At 42.9% G+C, this 17,500-nt stretch overlaps 1 long non-coding RNA gene across 1 annotated transcript in view; it reads left to right on the top strand.

Moving 5' to 3' along the window:
* The window catches only part of LOC135108512 (uncharacterized), a 93,784-nt gene that overhangs the window by 65,947 nt on the left and 10,337 nt on the right, over window positions 1-17,500 (top strand). The window lies entirely within an intron of this gene.

The following is a 17,500-nucleotide window of genomic DNA, read 5'->3' as shown; positions in this document are numbered from 1 at the left end:
CTCCTCTTTTCCCTCACCCTCCTGCTTCAAGTTTTTCTTCCAATATGTTATTCTTTATTCTTTTATTTTCACTTCTCTTTCTTTCATTATTTTTGTCTCTCCCTCGCCGTAGCTCATCTCGTTACCTATTCATTACGTTCTCTTATTATTATTTCTCCGTCCTACCGACAAATGACCTGAGGTGAGGGGGAGAGAGAGAGAGAGAGAGAGAGAGAGAGAGAGAGAGAGAGAGAGAGAGAGAGAGAGAGAGAGAGAGGAAGAGGGAAAGGTAGAGGGAGAGAGGGAGAGGAAGAGGGGTAAGTGTATGTGTGTGCGTGTGTGTGTGTTTGAGAGAGAGAGAGAGAGAGAGAGAGAGAGAGAGAGAGAGAGAGAGAGAGAGAGAGAGAGAGAGAGAGAGAGAGAGAGAGAGAGAGGTGGGAGGAGGAAGGGACGAAGTGGGCCAGAAATAATTGATACACTCTCGTAATTAGTTTATTTCTTTATGTATTTTTGTGTGTGATATTTTTTTTTATTTCTTTGAATATTTTCGTATTTGATTATCGTTGTTCGTGAAGACACTGTGAAAATAATGATGATGATAAGATGATAATGCAGTGTTTTGTTTTTAAGGTCTGTTATTTTTAAAGAAGTCGTGGTTTTATTTTTCAGTGTTTTGTTTTCTGCTTCTCTAATTTGATTGTAGCTCACAAATTAACTTCATTGGGAGCATTCTCTCTCTCTCTCTCTCTCTCTCTCTCTCTCTCTCTCTCTCTCTCTCTCTCTCTCTCTCTCTCTCAATCCTTACGTTCCCCCTTCCTTTATTTCTCTCGGATTTTCTCTCAAAATACTTAGTCACCCTTTCTTTTTACGCTTACCCCTGTTCACTCGACTTTCCCCAGCTCCTTAATCTCTCTCTCTCTCTCTCTCTCTCTCTCTCTCTCTCTCTCTCTCTCTCTCTCTCTCTCTCTCTCTCTCTCTCTCTCTCTCTCCCCGTGTCACTCTTTCGCTCTCGTTTTCTACAACATTTCTTTCGCCTCTCCTCAGACAGTCTTACTTATTTTTACTCCCCTTGACTTACATACGTAGTTCTCTTTGCTCACTTATCTTTTTATTACTAGTGTGCTATTCTTGGGGATAACTTTTCCTCTGCTGTACGTGTGTGTGTGTTTGTGTGTGTGTGTGTGTGTTTTCTAGGAGTTTTGATATATATTTGTTATAGGTGTTGTGAAGGTATTCATTTATTTATTTTTTCTTTTTTTTCAGTGATGTGTAGCGTTTCTTTGTCTGTCTGTTCCTTTGCTTCTTTCCTTCCTTTCTTTCTTTCTTTATTTTTCTGATTGTCTGTCTGGCTGTTTCTTGGTCTATATTTTATCGTCTTTCTCCTTGTCTCCGCTTCTTCGTCTCTGTTTGCCTGTCTGACACACACACACACACACACACACACACACACACACACACACACACACACACACACACACACACACACACACACACACACTCACTCACTCACTCACTCTCTCTCTCTCTCTCTCTCTCTCTCTCTCTCTCTCTCTCTCTCTCTCTCTCTCTCTCTCTCTCTCTCTCTCTCGTTGATCTTATATACCATTCTTACTTTTTACGTCCCTCTTCCCCATAAGAGGAGGCGAGAAGTGAAAGGTCAGAAGTCAGGAGGTCAGCTGGTCCTGCCCTCCCTCATGCCTTAAATGTCGCTGAGGTATTTATTTATTATTCCTTCCGCCCCTTGCCTCTCGTTGTTCATTCTCATTTTAATCTCCTTGACTTGACTGCTCAATTTTACATCTCGCACTCTCCTCATTCTCCTCACTCGCTAATTTGTTAACTTGTTTATCTCCCAGAGTTAGTTTTGGAGATGTGGATAGACTGGAAGTGCGTGGCTTGGTTAAGGATTTTATATATTGTGAAGTAAATGCTACTGTATGTAGGTTTCTGTGTAAATAAGCAAATCAGTTTCCATGAAGCTTCCTCCCAACCCAAGCTGTCATGAACTATTCTAATGTATTGAAGCGGTTGTTGTTTGTGGGGAAAGCTTGTGGATAACATTTTTATGTGTGAAATATACCTGGAAAAGCTCAGGATGGAAAGAAAAAATATCCAAGTAAGCTCTGTCCATGCTGATTCCTCCCAACCCAGAGTATCAAGAAATAATCTAATTTATCAAGGCGGGAATTATTTGAAAGGCAGTCTGACATGTTCGTTGGAGAAATATACCTAGAAGAACTTAAGAAAAAGAGGAAGTTAGAGTATCAGTGTACGAAGATAAGGAGGAATGTAAAGCTTCAGTGTACAATTGTAAAGAGAGATAATCAGCGTACGAAGATAAAGAGGTAGAGGATCAATGTAAGAAGATAAAGAGGGGATAGAGTATCAGTGTGCAAAGATGAAGAAGTAATAGCATACAGATAGAGGAACAATATTACATGTAGCAAAAAAATTGTTAGACAAGCTTCAGGTAAGAAAACACGCCTTGATGTGTTCCGCCATCAGGTGACAAAGACTGACTTGTGTAAATATGGAACCTGAACCCGCCTTTGAAAACGATGACGCTGACTACTTTCTTAACTATCTATTTGCTAATCTATCTGCTAGCTATCCACTCGACCTCCTTCTATACCTCTCTCTCTCTCTCTCTCTCTCTCTCTCTCTCTCTCTCTCTCTCTCTCTCTCTCTCTCTCTCTCTCTCTCTCTCTCTCTCTCTCTCTCTCTCTCTCTCCCTCTCTCTCTCCCTGTCTACCTGTCTACCTACCTGCCTTTGTTAATCTTCGCCATCGCCTGAGTGCCAGTCCTTCCTTACGTTCCCCGCCACCTGTTTTACTTGTCTACGAGCTGGAGTGGCAGGAGAGATGGAATATATGCGTAGTTTTTTTCTTAAGCCTTCACACACACACACACACACACACACACACACACACACACACACACACACACACACACACATCCATCCAAGGTCAACATTAAATATCTCACTCACAGCTGCTACTTTACGTGAATTCCTTTCTGAACTTGCATGTCCGATCTTACCTAAATATCCTTATTCCAGTGATTTGCAAACTGTGCGCTGCGATAGTGACCAAAGTGCGCTGCCTAATTTCCCAGATACTTGTATATTCTTAAATCGGTGCCTTTTCGCAGGTCTTTACTACACTGACTGCAAGGCTGGCGCGGCGGCGTAGTCCAAGATGTTGTACCTTTAGTGCTCCACAAGGCAACAAAGACTGAGAACCACTGGCTTACCCATGTACCTTGAACTTAACCTACACCTGTTGCTGTGCTCTGTGCCTTACCCGTCTGTTATAAGCTGGTTTTGGTCACCTGTTCACCCACTGACTACCTCCTTGCCTTTCCCCTTTGCCCCTCCGACCCTTGCTTCTCCCTCTTTGCCCCCACGACCTCCCTGATCCAGCCTCCCTCTGATGAAGCTCCCCGACTCATTAAGCTGTGTTCCCTGATCTGCCATATGAGGGTATGAGCTGCTGCACGTGGGTCTCTCTCTCTCTCTCTCTCTCTCTCTCTCTCTCTCTCTCTCTCTCTCTCTCTCTCTCTCTCTCTCTCTCTCTCTCTCTCTCTCTGTATGTGTGCGTATGTGTGGGTGTGGTTGTGGATGTATGCATGTGTATTCCTGAGCGTACAGCTGAATATAGCAATGTGTGTGAATATGGTGGGGGTGTGGGGGGATGCTCGTGTGAAGTTAGCTGGCGTAAGGAATCTGTGACGCTTGATTCCTCGACTCCTGCACGTTTCTGGGACAACTGGCCTCCATGTTTACGTGCTTGCGTGCCTCATCCTCTCTGCGTATATACCTCGAAACATCACGCCATTCAGTCTCTGGAGGAGTGCGTGAGTAGCCTTGCGAAAAGAGGACAAGTTCTGCTGCAAGACAAGGAGGAAAAACTTAGCTGGTGGAGGAGAGTGGGGCCACTTGGCGAAAAGTTACGAGACGCAGTAGGGTATTATTTTGACACCAGAAAAAAAGTACTTGTAGTTAATGGAACAAACATGACTAGACTGTGAGGAGGGACAGTTCGAAGAAGAAAAAAACAGAGGTACTTTCTTACATTAGTGGTGCTATCATCATTGTGAAATGAAGCAAAAAAAAAAGTGTTGAAAGGAAAGTAATCGTAAAACGTTATTGCCTTGTGAATGATAGGAGCAAGGCTAAAGGAGGAGTAGAGAAGGGAGGAGAAGGAAGGACAGAATAATAATATAAGAAGTGGTGGAAGGGAGGAGCAAAGGGGTGATGAATGAGCAGGGAAGTAGAGGAAGGGAGAGAGAGCAGAGGAATGGAGGAAGAACGGAGCTGTCAGAGGGCGTCACTCCTGTCTGAACTGAGACGAATTACCAGTTTTTACGCAGTGTTGGAGTGTTCTCGAGGTGGCAGACGGGGAGAGGGGTGGCGTGAGGAGCGGAGTGAGGTTAGAGGTGATGGAGGCGCCTCACCAGAGAATTCCGGTTCCTGTGAGATTCGGGCCCTGGATAACATGAGAGACGCTGTCCTATTGACGTGAAGACTTCAAGGTCTCCCCATTTGCCCCTTGCAGACGTGACGCTTCTATGGATAGCTATAAGCAGAGCCAGAGGTTTCGTAAAAAGGATAAAGGCACTGTCTAAAATCAACTTCACTGAAAGTATGCATAAAATGGTAGCCAAGCCACGCACGCAGGAAGCAGGTGCTCAGGCAAATTACTTCCAAGTTAATGTCACCCTCATGTCGGTAGTCTGAGGGAGAAAAACTGGCTCCTCTCAGCGCGGTGCCGCTGAGCCATTAACGCGCGAGGCGGGTCCGCCAAACAGGTGGCAGCTGCTTCCCTGGGCGCCTCTGACAGCCGTGTTCTTCTGAGAGTAGAGGGAAAGAAAGGAGAGACAGGAAGCTGTCCCTCGTCTGAGCTGAAGGAACAACCACCTACTGATACAGATGGGATCTCGTATTTATTTAAGAAACGGCAATGTAATGATTACTGGTACGTGCTGAAGGTGGGTCTTTATGAAATGTTGTGTGTACTTTTTTCTCCTGACCGTGATATGCAGAAACACCTGTTGAGTAAGGAAGTGTCGGTATACTAACACGATTCAGTTCGCTCAGTAAAGCTTTGTATCCACGTTTTGTGTTAGTTAACAGTGAAGAGACATTGTATTTTATTACGCTTGTGCGTTAAATGATACGTTTGTGCGTTAAGTGAGGTGTGAATGCCAATAAATAAAATAAAGCATATACATATAATCTACAAGATGACGAACCGGCTTAGGCCTCTTGCAGCTACTTGAACCAACTGTTAGGCCCTTGCAGCTTCTTGAACCAGTTGGTAGGCTCGTTTCAGCTGGTTAGCCCCCTTCTCGGGTATTTGTCACACCAGCAACAGGAACACCCTTGCAAGTGCTTGAGCGAGTTCTTAGGCTTGTTGCTTCTGCTTAGGCTCATTGCGGCTACTTAGGCCCCTTGCAGCTGCTTGAGCCAGTTGCAGTACCTTAAGCCCCTTGTAACTGTCCGAGCCAGTTTCAGCTGCTTAGACCCCTTGCTGCTACTTGAGTCAGTTGCTGCTGCTTATGGCCCTTGCAGCTGCTTAGGTCTCCTGCAGCTGCTTAGGCCTCTTGCAGCTGCTTATGCCCCTTACATCTGTATGAGCCAGTTGCAACTGCTTAGGCACGATGCATGTAAGGGAAGAATTTTATCTAGCTCTGTGAATGACTACTTTTTATGCAATCCTCGTAAAATTGATAATTATACTCAAAGAAAATTTGCATTTTATGCTTGTCAAAAAAATATTGTTAATTGCTCTTTTCGTTTTATTAAAAAGAATATATATAAGTGACGATTGTAGAGTGTCTTATAGCGTGTCACAACAATTCGGTTGATAAATGCAAAAGACGTGTCAGCAAGAGTGCAAATGACTCCATTCTCATAAAACGGCGTCTGCAGTTAAGCCACTCTGCCTCTCGCTTTACTGGTTGCTTGCTTCTAATTTTTCTCTTGATTGGTTTTTCATTTTCCCATCCACTGCATGTACACATTTGAAAGTGTTTGCTGAGACAGGTATTTCAGTGTTGCTGTGGACATTACACTCTGTGTACCCAGGCCTGAGATTTGATGCTCTCTGTGCGAAAGCACAGAGCTCTCTTATTTGTTGTAATAGAATCAAATTTTCTAGTGCACGGACTCTTTTAAGTGTTAGGTGGGCATCACAGTATCATCTCTGCCGCGAGCCTGTCACATACTCCCTTAGAACATAAGAACATAAGAAATAAGGGAAGCTGCAAGAAGCCACCAGGCTTACTCTGCAAGTTCATACATGAGATGCGTAGTGGGAAGTGAATCTTCATGGTGGAGTGACTTGGTGGTGTCTGGCTCTGCTTTTGCCACCTCATTTCTCTGCACAATCTGTTTCATCATCGTAGGGCACATTAATGATGACATTTTTACAGGCCCATAATATTTTAAGCTATAATTGTTAACCTTAGCTTACATTCATGTGAATATAGACCTACATACTCTTATGTACTGACTGAGATATAAACAGATTCTCTCTCTCTTTCCCTGTCTCTCTCTTTCCCTCTGTCTCTCTCTCTCTCTCTCTCTCTCTCTCTCTCTCTCTCTCTCTCTCTCTCTCTCTCTCTCTCTCTCTCTCTCTCTCTCTCTCTCTCTCTCTCTCTCTCTCTCTCTCTCTCTCTCTCTCTCTCTCTCTCTCTCTCTCTCTCTCTCTCTCTCTCTCTCTCTCTCTCTCTCTCTCTCTCTCTCTCTCTCTCTCTCTCTCTCTCTCTCTCTCTCTCTCTCTCTCTCTCTCTCTCTCTCTCTCTCTCTCTCTCTCTCTCTCTCTCTCTCTCTCTCTCTCTCTCTCTCTCTCTCTCTCTCTCTCTCTCTCTCTCTCTCTCTCTCTCTCTCTCTCTCTCTCTCTCTCTCTCTCTCTCTCTCTCTCTCTCTCTCTCTCTCTCTCTCTCTCTCTCTCTCTCTGTTCGTGATATGTATAGTCCTCTTAGTGTTTTGTTTCTTTTTTCCAGGTAAGGTGAGGGTACATAAAATTGAGAGAGAGAGAGAGAGAGAGAGAGAGAGAGAGAGAGAGAGAGAGAGAGAGAGAGAGAGAGAGAGAGAGAGAGAGAGAGAGAGAGAGAGGAATCAGAAAAGGAAAACAACCATAACAAGAGTAACAATTTCACCACACGTTTCCTATATACCCGCTTCTCCTCGGCGCATTTTTACTGGAATTTAAATCTACTACGACCACACCGCCAGTTGTTTTACTTTGATGTTAATAATGACTGGTGGGAAAAGTACCTCGAAGGGAACAGCCAAACATGCAGGAACACAAAGGAAGAACAAAAAGGTGGAAACGTCCTGGTTCACATGAGGTTGACCGTGACAGGATGACGCTATATAATATAAACGAGGCGTAGGGTAGTGAAGGTGAGGGTTTCTCTCTCTCTCTCTCTCTCTCTCTCTCTCTCTCTCTCTCTCTCTCTCTCTCTCTCTCTCTCATATAATAAGAATGACATATATAAGAAAAGAAAGTAATTTATCAAGAGTCAAGCGGCTGTTTTCTATTTTTGTCGGTTCTTATTCCCTACATTGTTGGGGACTTGGTGGGAAAGCGGGATTTTCGTCTCTTACCACAGACACACACACACACACACACACACACACACACACACACACACACACACACACACACACACACACACACATACACACAGAAAAAGAAAAAAAAAGGTATATTGTGCACAAGTCAGTGTTGCCAACGATACACGCGAGAAGTCTTCAGAAATATGTACGTAGTACCATGGCGCCTGAGCAAAGGGATCGTATGGTGCAGTGTTGGCGAAGGAATAATGTCACTCATAGCTAGGCAATGAATCGTGCTATTTTCAGTAGAAAACAAAAATATTGTGAAAAAAAAAATCGTGTCGCTCGTTGATTACTGAAAGCATCGCCTGTCACCTGTCTGTCGCAAGAAGACAAAACATACCTATTGACCACCACCAGAATTAATAGGTAGCCACGGGTTGAATGAAATAATAGTAGCACCACCTGTTAGCCAAGAAAGAAGCAATTCACCTGATGGCCACTCTTCCCTAAATAGAGCAGTGTTTCGCCCACTTTAAGTTAACTTAGAACCCACTCTTGTATTCATGAGTATGCAGTCTTTTAACTGGGGGAATGAGTTTCTTGTATACAGCAGGGAAGGTCCTCGTATAGCCGTGGAGAACAGAAACACAATTACCAGGCAGTCCCACATACCAACCCCTGCCCTTCATTAATTAACTAGGAGCTATGACCTATTGCGTTGGACGGCTGGGGTACGTTTATTTTTACTGAGTGTTACATACTGAACGTTGACTCTGTGTCTTTCTCTCTCTCTCTCTCTAAAAAAAAAAAAAAAAACTTACATTTTACATAAAAAAAAGCGAAAGTGCCTTTCAGTCTGAGGTCACACACAGTGTTAAGCTTCAGGATTGTTGCACTGTGTTATCATTTCCCAACGAGAGGATGATTAAGTCTCAATGATTCTCTGTACAGGTGTAACCACGCATGCTTATTTAATGTAGTTGGAGGAGAGAAGGGATTCCTGCAGTGTTTTACTGGACAAGGTAGTTATATATATATATATATATATATATATATATATATATATATATATATATATATATATATATATATAGAGAGAGAGAGAGAGAGAGAGAGAGAGAGAGAGAGAGAGAGAGAGAGAGAGAGAGAGAGAGAGAGAGAGAGAGAGAGAGAGAGAGAGAGAGAGAGAGAGAGAGAGAGAGACATGAAAATGGAGGTGATCTGAAAGGATTCATAGGGTTTTGTATTATTTTTTCGTCGTTCATAAAAAAATGCACACAGGACGGGGCTGAGTTATTTATTAAAGCTCAACACACGTGCTGTTATGACTAAAAATATTCCGGCATATCATTCTCTTCATGGCTTTGGTATTTGGTTGGCAATTAAAATTTTCATGTTGTCGTCATAGTCAACAAAGGCAAATATATTTTTCACTCCAAGTTGCGCCTGTCGAGACCACAGCGACGGCATTCTGTTTACACTTTTAGCCCGTGTCCGCTCCCTTGCCGCCATATTGTCACGCGTCGCTGCCGTAAATCCCTCGGTGAATTTCATTGTTCCTGTTGTGGTATGGAACCTGAGAAAAGTGTGTGTGTGTGTGTGTGTGTGTGTGTGTGTGTGTGATGACCAAATCTCTCGTGGGTTTTGTTTGATATATATATATATATATATATAATCAGCTACAATAACGAAAATTTATATATATTCTAAAAAATAAATATATTTATTTAGATTTTTGTCTGCATCAGGGGCATTTAATTCCTGTAGGAAAAATGTAATTGTCGATGACGCCCACATAATCATTACCTGGTCTCAGTTTCCGTATGCTATTTGAAGCTGGTTAAATAGTTGTTTGTAATAAAATCTATAACTTCAAGAAATTAAGATAATGAAATAATTTCTTTGGAGATCTGACAGAAATACTGAAACTTTCATCTTTAGTTAAATTATCAAATGACCTACGGTTACATCCTTAAAGGCTTTAGTTTCTTCAGCATTATTTTCAAAACCACAGAAATCATGTCAGGTTTTCATGGATATTTTTTTTTTCCTATTTGGGTGTGCAATCCTTGTAAAACCTATCAGTAGAATTCTTGAAGACTCCAATAACTTCAACAAGAGCCTGTGAAGAGTTGTAGAGATAAGACGCTGAAGCGTCTGGGAGTACATATCTTAAAGTGTTTGCCAATTGTGAAATATCTTGATGGTTATTTTAGAATAGTTTAAAAGTCTACATGCCACTTTATTTTTCTTTTGAGATTTTCTTTACGACTTGTATATCGTTTCCTTCAGTATCATTTACGAGCACCAGCATTATGCTGAGTGAACTCTTCACCTTCACTTGAAGCATCCCGTACACATAGAATGTAGGCCACTGTGGTTAAAAATGTTTCCCTTATTTCCTTTTCTCTTTTTACCTTATTGAGCGAAAACAACAGAGCGATCTGTTGAATGATGGCTTATGTAAACTGCAAAAAAAAAAAAAAAAAAGTCCCACAGCTCGCGTGGTAATGGCAAGTATTTGTTCAGAGGTCAACGCTCCCCGCAGGTGAAGTGGAAGTTATCGACCTTTAACATTAGCAATTATGATCACGTCTGACAGGCGAGCTTTGCTCGTAATTGAATCAACACAAATATGAAACACAACGGCTGTGCCTCGAGGCCAAACTTTGGCAATGAGCTGGTGAGGCGCAGGCGACAGGCAGGCGCTGTGAAATGTACTCCTGCAGTCGTCAGTAAAAAAAGAGATGATAATTATTTTCTTTATGGACTGGCATCTTCACTTGGTCTTACAAGTTTTGTTGTCCTTAGCTAGAGCCCTTCTTATTGTTTTACTGGTTAAAAAAAGGCCCTCTTAGTTATATTCAAAGATCTGAATACGATTTACTAACTGACTTTCATTATGTGTAGCGTTCCTTTCAGGCAGGAACAAACATCCTGTACACATAAGCAGGTTCAAGCAACATTAATTAGTCGTCAAGGGGGGGACACTCTCTCAATGCTCATCCTCTTCACACTTGAGGAGACTGTGAACACCTTGATTTGCATACCCTTGTCGCGGCGTGTATCACCACCCCTCTCCCCCACACACCATCACCACTCCTCTCCCCCCCACACACACACATACTCACACACACACACACACACACACACACACACACACACACACACACACACACACACACACACACACACACACACACCATCACTAACTTTCTCCCCTACACAACATCACCACCCTTCTTCCCCACACACCATCACCACCCGTCTTCCCCACACACCATCACCACCCCTCTTCCCCACACACCATCACCACCCCTCTTCCCCACACACCATCACCACCCCTCTCCCCCAGATACACCATCACGAACCTTTGGTTTTGTTTCCCTTGGCCAGTGACCCTTTCACGCAAAAAAGAAACAAAAAAAAAACATCACCACCCCTCTTACCATCACCACCCCCTCTCCCCCACACACAATCACCATCCCTCTGCCTCACACACACCATCACTAACCTCCTTCTCCACACACGATCACCACCCTCTCTCTCTCACACACATAAACATCACTTCTTTCCTTCACATACATCATTACCACCTCTCTTCCTCCCCACACACGATCACCACACCCTTCCCCATACACACCATCCCCTCACCCATACACACCATCATCACCCCCTTAACCCGTCTCCCCCACACACATACTATCACCACTCCTCGTCTCCTTCTTTCCCCCAACTCACCATCAGCAGCCTCGGGTAAAGGAACGCACTCCCGAGGCAGCCATAAATACACCTGTCCATCCTAACTACCTTCGCCCGGTCTGACCATCCCTCACTCGGCTCACCTTCTCCCCTTGGCTCACCTATCTGCCTTGTCCTCTCCTGGAATATCCTTCGCGATGTTCTCTTCTTTACCTGCTTCCTCCTTGTTTTTTTCCGGTGTGCTTACCTCGTGTCTCTCGCCGCCTACCGCGCCTAACTTTTAACAGTTAAAAGAGGCGTCTTCGTGTCAATGCGTGTCTCGTTATTTGTTTTCTTTTTTTCCTTCGCACGCCACAAGTTTCCGGAAAAAAAATACAGTCCGCGTTGTGTATTTTGGACAAGAAACAAGCTAAGACCACTTATGGATAAGAACACCACCATAAAGTAACGTAGTGCTGTGATATTATGTATTTAAAGACTCAAACTGCGTGCCTACAGCTAACTTCGAAATTTAAGCACAAAATAATGTAATACAGCCGTGGTTGGATGTCGAATAACTTCCATTTACTTCACATTGTTTTGCGTCTTCCCTCAATAGTATGTCCTCTGGTCTGCTAAGAATCTATCAGTTGTCGAGGTTTTGCAAGAAGACTGTAAGCAGTAAGAGGAACGAAGAGTGAGGGAGGACGATAAACACGGTGGGAATGAGCATGGTATTTGGCTATTGACAATGACTGTACCGGAAATTAATAGTCTACCGTAATATCCTGTAATGTCAAGGGTGACATAATATAAGAGGGAGATAATGTGAGTGAATGCTAGCCAGACGAAGGCCCTAGGCAGCACCTTTCATCTGGCATGTCGGGAATCAGAACCGGCATCACAAGAACACAAAACAGGAAGTGTAGAACCATATTCCGAGGATAGATTCGATGACATAATTCGTGCAGTGCTTTGGTGCCTTCAGACTGAGCTGCCGTGACCGAGGCTCGTGTTGCCCTGCATGTGCTGGTGTCTGCCTGCGAGAGGTTGGGGAAGGGGAAGGTCGAAGTGTTGTGTTGGTCATGTTACATGTTGAGTGGGAGGCGAGCGTTATGGGTTGTGGGAATGCTGGGAGAATAATTGATAGTCATGGAGTTTTCTTAGTCTGGTGATTTTTCCTGATCCTTAGTGGTCTGCTCACGGTGCTCTCTCTCTGTGTGTGTGTGTGTGTGTGTGTGTGTGTGTGTGTGTGTATGTGTGTGTGTTTTTCTATCTGTAATTCTCTCTCTCTCTCTCTCTCTCATCTCTCTCTCTCTCTCTCTCTCTCTCTCTCTCTCTCTCTCTCTCTCTCTCTCTCTCTCTCTCTCTCTCTCTCTCTCTCTCTCTCTCTCTCTCTCTTTTTCTGTCTGGTGTATACAATGTCTTTATAAGTATTTCCATGGACTTCCTTCTCTATTTGGACTGAGTTCGTTATTTTCATCTAAGCTTCTTAACCAAGGCCTCATCTATCCGGTAACAAGCACTACTAACAAATGGACTGAATGCCACAGTCGTTATATTTCTAAACTTGAACCTGTTCAACCTGGTATAGGAAACAGCTAAACACAAATTTCTGATTCCGTGTTATAACTGACTCGACGACAAGAAAGCGTTTTCCCGGGAAAGCAAAGTGGAACATACTCGTAGTATCAGTTATAGTCAACTGTAGTTGCATGAAAAGACATGGAAGACAGGAATTTGCCAGTTCACGAAATAGAGAAATGGATAAATAAATATATAAAGGAAATTTGACTTGTCTGGAAAATTACAAGTTTATGTTTAGTAAACGGAACATGATGGAAATGTACTTTTTAGGGGAAAAAGAATGCAATTTCAATACAATCACGTAAAACTTTCGAGAAATATGGTTCGGCTAATGAAGGCGACTTGATCAATCTTCTGAATGTTTTTCTTTTACACATTTTTTTTCTCTTTTTTATTTTCTTTATTATTTATTTATTTATTTATTTATTTTTACTGTTGTGTTCACCATGTATATGCTTTCTGGAATTCACCGCATGTTTGTGTTCCGTGGCTCTCTGCGATGCTGCTGGGCGAGGGCCGACGGGCAGGGGTTGTTGAGGATTGAGGGGTGGGGATCGTTGCGAGGGAGGCACAGACACCCCACGCCGCGCCTCCGACCCAAAGGGCAACCAGGTGTGATTTATGATTGTTTCCACCGCAGCCTTTCGTCGCCTCCGTGCCTCCGTGCTGGTGCCGAGTGGTCTCTGCATGAAAATACTTCCTTCTCCTTTTCTTTTTTTTTTTCTCCTCTCTCTCTCTCTCTCTTCCTGTCAAGTGTGTGGAGGAGAGGGGTGGTGATTGTGAATACCTTTTTTTCATTCTCTCTCTCTCTCTCTCTCTCTCTCTCTCTCTCTCTCTCTCTCTCTCTCTCTCTCTCTCTCTCTCTCTCTCTCTCTCTCTCTCTCTCTCTCTCTCTCTTCTGCCCTGTGGTCGCTACTTGTGAATACTTTCCTGCAGTGTCCTTTGCGTGGAACTCAGAGATGAATTTCTGTCTAATACGAAGGTATGGATCCCCAAGGTCGTTCATCCACCACACGAATAACGAGGAACTGAAATGTTTTATACTAGATGTATTATTTATTTTCATCTGTGGACGCTTCTGTTTTACAATGAGGAAGTGCATGGGCTTTTTTGCTTTTGTTTTGTTGTGCGTTTTTGTGTGTCTGCGTTCAGTCTGCCAGTGTGTGTATGTCTGTTCTCTCTCTCTCTCTCTCTCTCTCTCTCTCTCTCTCTCTCTCTCTCTCTCTCTCTCTCTCTTTCTCTTTCTGCTCTCCATAATTTCGCAGCCTTTGACAAAGTAATTATCTCTGTTAACCTCTACCTCCCCCCCGCGGCGTGAGTCTCTTCCTCCCACAGCGTGATATTCTTCGTCACCCAGCGTGAGGCGACCCCAGGGTGCCGTAAAGGGGGGGGAAGGGGACCGGAGGAGAGGGATGAGAGGGGTTTTTGGGGTGGGGATGGGTAGTGGCGGCGGGACTTACCCAGCACTCTACCTAGCACCATAGCACACTCACTCCGCCCCAGCACACTCTCTCCGCCACACTCTTGCACGTGAACAAATATTGACTCGTCCCTGGCACGGAGCAGGGAGGTGTGCCCAAGTGCCGTGCTGGGACCAGTGATTGCCACTCGCGGGGCGGGGGAAATCCATCCATCCGCCTCCCTGTTCCCGCTCTCCCCAGTGCTGTCCGCTTACATACGGACAAATTTATTGTTATATGGTCCCCCTCCCCTGTGCCTGTGGTTTTGCTGTGTGACTTTGCTTGTAGATTCATAAATGTAAAGCTACTATTTTGAAGGGTAATCCCTTTGTTTTGTTCTCTGATGATAAGAACATAAGCAAATAAGAAAATAAGGGAAGCTGCAAGAAGCCATAAAAAACATAAGAAGCTATCAGGCCTACACATTGCAGTCCTTTTATGAAACGTAAATACTACCTACTTACTTCCACCTATCATACTCAATCATTAATTTATCTGATCTTCTTTTAAAGCTTCCTACTGAAAAGTACATCGTTTTCATAAAGAACAAATTCTTCACAGCTTATTCGTTAGATTTCATGTGCATTCTTGTGAAAGATGTAAAGCTTGTCAGCAGCATGTAATTATATACACAAACATCGGGGCAGTCGCCAAAGAAAATTAATTAGGCAGTCGCTTGAAAACTTAAATGAAAGAACAAAAAAAATAAACAAAAAAATTCATGTCAGTAATACGAGCCCAGAGCTGAAGCAATAAAAGAAAGAATAAAAAGACAGCTTCATTCATATGTATCATGAGAGAGAGAGAGAGAGAGAGAGAGAGAGAGAGAGAGAGAGAGAGAGAGAGAGAGAGAGAGAGAGAGAGAGAGAGAGGTATATAATTTAGAAAACGGTGTGAGCTGAACAAAAATCCCGGGGCCGCCACGCACCAGCAGAGCCACACATCTTGGCCCCCGCTCCCCGGCTAGGTCTGCGCCGTTCAGACGTGAAATATGTTCAGAGTTTATTTTATTTTCCTCGGTTTTGTTTTGTGTTTTGTAACGTAGTGTGTGGACCGGTGCATACACACATGCCACATGGGTTTAGAGAGCGCCTGTGCATGTATAGTACTGGGCTGCCTGACTGAGCGAACCATAAATAAAAGGGAAAGAAAAATACTCACGTGATTTCGACCCGGATGACCACAATGTTGGCTGTAGTGTGTTGCGCTGGCTGGTCTGCTTCTGTCACGCCACCTCGCTCATTTTATAGATTAACAGCTGGAATCGATGTGTCACTCTTGGGAATTCGTGATACTGTCAAAAGCAAAGTGGCAGATGAATTAATGAGGGAGAGAAAGGATTTCGTACACATATTTCACTTTTCTGTTGCGTTTTTTTTTAAATCTTCCTTTTTATTTATCAGTCAGGAATATTTCAATTTTGAGTTTTTTTCGTCATGTTTTCCATCAGTGAGTATTTTTTTTTTTGTTGTTGATATAGGGATATAGTTTTTTGTTGTCGTATAGGGTCATATTTATTTATGTTGACTAAAGGTTACGTGGGCAGTGCGTAGCAGTGCTCATGAAGTCGAGATAGTAATCAGAATAGGACTAGAAGTAACAGGTTCCAACTCGATAAGATTGGAGAAAAAAAAAAAAAAGGCTCTCAAATGCAGTGGTAGATTAATAAAACATTTTCAGCAATCTTGCATTTCCCTTTATGTTGTAATGGTCTTGTGTAATTATGCTCATGTAGACAGCTCTAATGGTGCTTATGTACACACCTGTAATGGTGAATCAACTCTTGGTTATATATTTTTTAACCTTTTTTAACTTAAATCCTTTACTGTGAGTCCTAATCTATTCATATATCGTAAGATTTTTCAGTTTTATGATCCTTGTATAAATCCTTTGAATCCTGCACCCGTTGCGCTTCAAAAGAAAGGAGATTAAGATATTCAGCACATCCACTGCGTTAAATTACTTAGAATTACTTTTACGTCTACGCGAGTCTGAGGCACCGCAGCACTGTACGGCATTAACACAACTCAGCTGCTTCGTAATTAGAATATGGCACAAAGGAATGCACTACTCATTGTTTTATTTTGATGTTATTGTTACACGAGATGGAGATATTAATAAAGCGGTAGTTTGCTCTCGCAATGTCGTTCTCTTCCATATGAAGTTTCTATTATGTTACGTATAATAATGCTCTTAGTAATATTTCATTCTATGGTCAAATATGTTCTGTCTTGGGTCAATCTTTGTCGATTGTTGAGAATTTACCCTGGACATATTTCATCATATAACATTGCAGACATAAGCTGTGAGTAACAGCGCCAAAGAATTGTGAACCATCGCTATCAGTATCCGCACCGTGCGGACGCCTGCCATTGATGTAAAATCGTGTGATAGCAACTAAATGAAGACTGATGTTCAGTGTCTGTGCTAAATGTGTGCTCAGATGCAAGAATAGAACTTTACTGTAAACATTATTCTCCGACAAATGTTGACTCTGTACCTTTCTATTGTGCAACTATATAATGAGTATTTAACGTTTGATTTAATTAAATGTTAAACATTAAAATTAAACATTAGTTTAGGAGGCTGGATTCCATCTATTTTATAAAATCCATTGAAGCTCGATGTTAATGCCGGAAAACTGTTTCTTTATTCCAGAATCTTACTTTCGTGTACAGTGAAGTAAAACGGTGGTTCCACTGCTAAAGCCCTTTATGGTTAAGTGTTCGATAGATTTTATTTGTAAGGATTTACTTGTGAGAGCTAATGGAGCGGTGAGGTAACTGTTATTCCCACACAACACTTTGCCTCTGATGTTGGGGAGGAGAATCATAAAATATTATATGCCAAAGGTAAGGAATGACCGGGAAAAGTGTTGGAGCTTCTAGATTGCATTCTACACACAGTTTTACAATTATTTTTCGTTATTGACAAATAGGAGATGCCCCATCTACACACACACACACACACACACACACAGGGAAAAAAAAAAGGCAATGCGGCAGGACTACAACACAATGCACAACAAGAGCCGCCAATAGTAGTAGAGGAATTCCAGTATACCAGAATATGAGAGACGCTGTTTTGAATTTGAAAATGTTAGACATTGAAAGGCACAAAGAACTCTTCGCCCACATCATCATTTGTGTGTATGTGTCCTTTCTTGCTCCTTCTGCGTATGTGTGTGTGTGTTGGGTGGGGGGCTTGGTCTCTCTCTCTCTCT

The sequence above is a fragment of the Scylla paramamosain genome, chromosome 17 (assembly GCF_035594125.1).
Source record: "Scylla paramamosain isolate STU-SP2022 chromosome 17, ASM3559412v1, whole genome shotgun sequence".
NCBI lineage: Eukaryota > Metazoa > Arthropoda > Malacostraca > Decapoda > Portunidae > Scylla > Scylla paramamosain.
The sequence above is the reverse complement of the archived record's forward strand: the minus strand, read 5'-3'. Positions and strand labels throughout refer to the sequence as shown.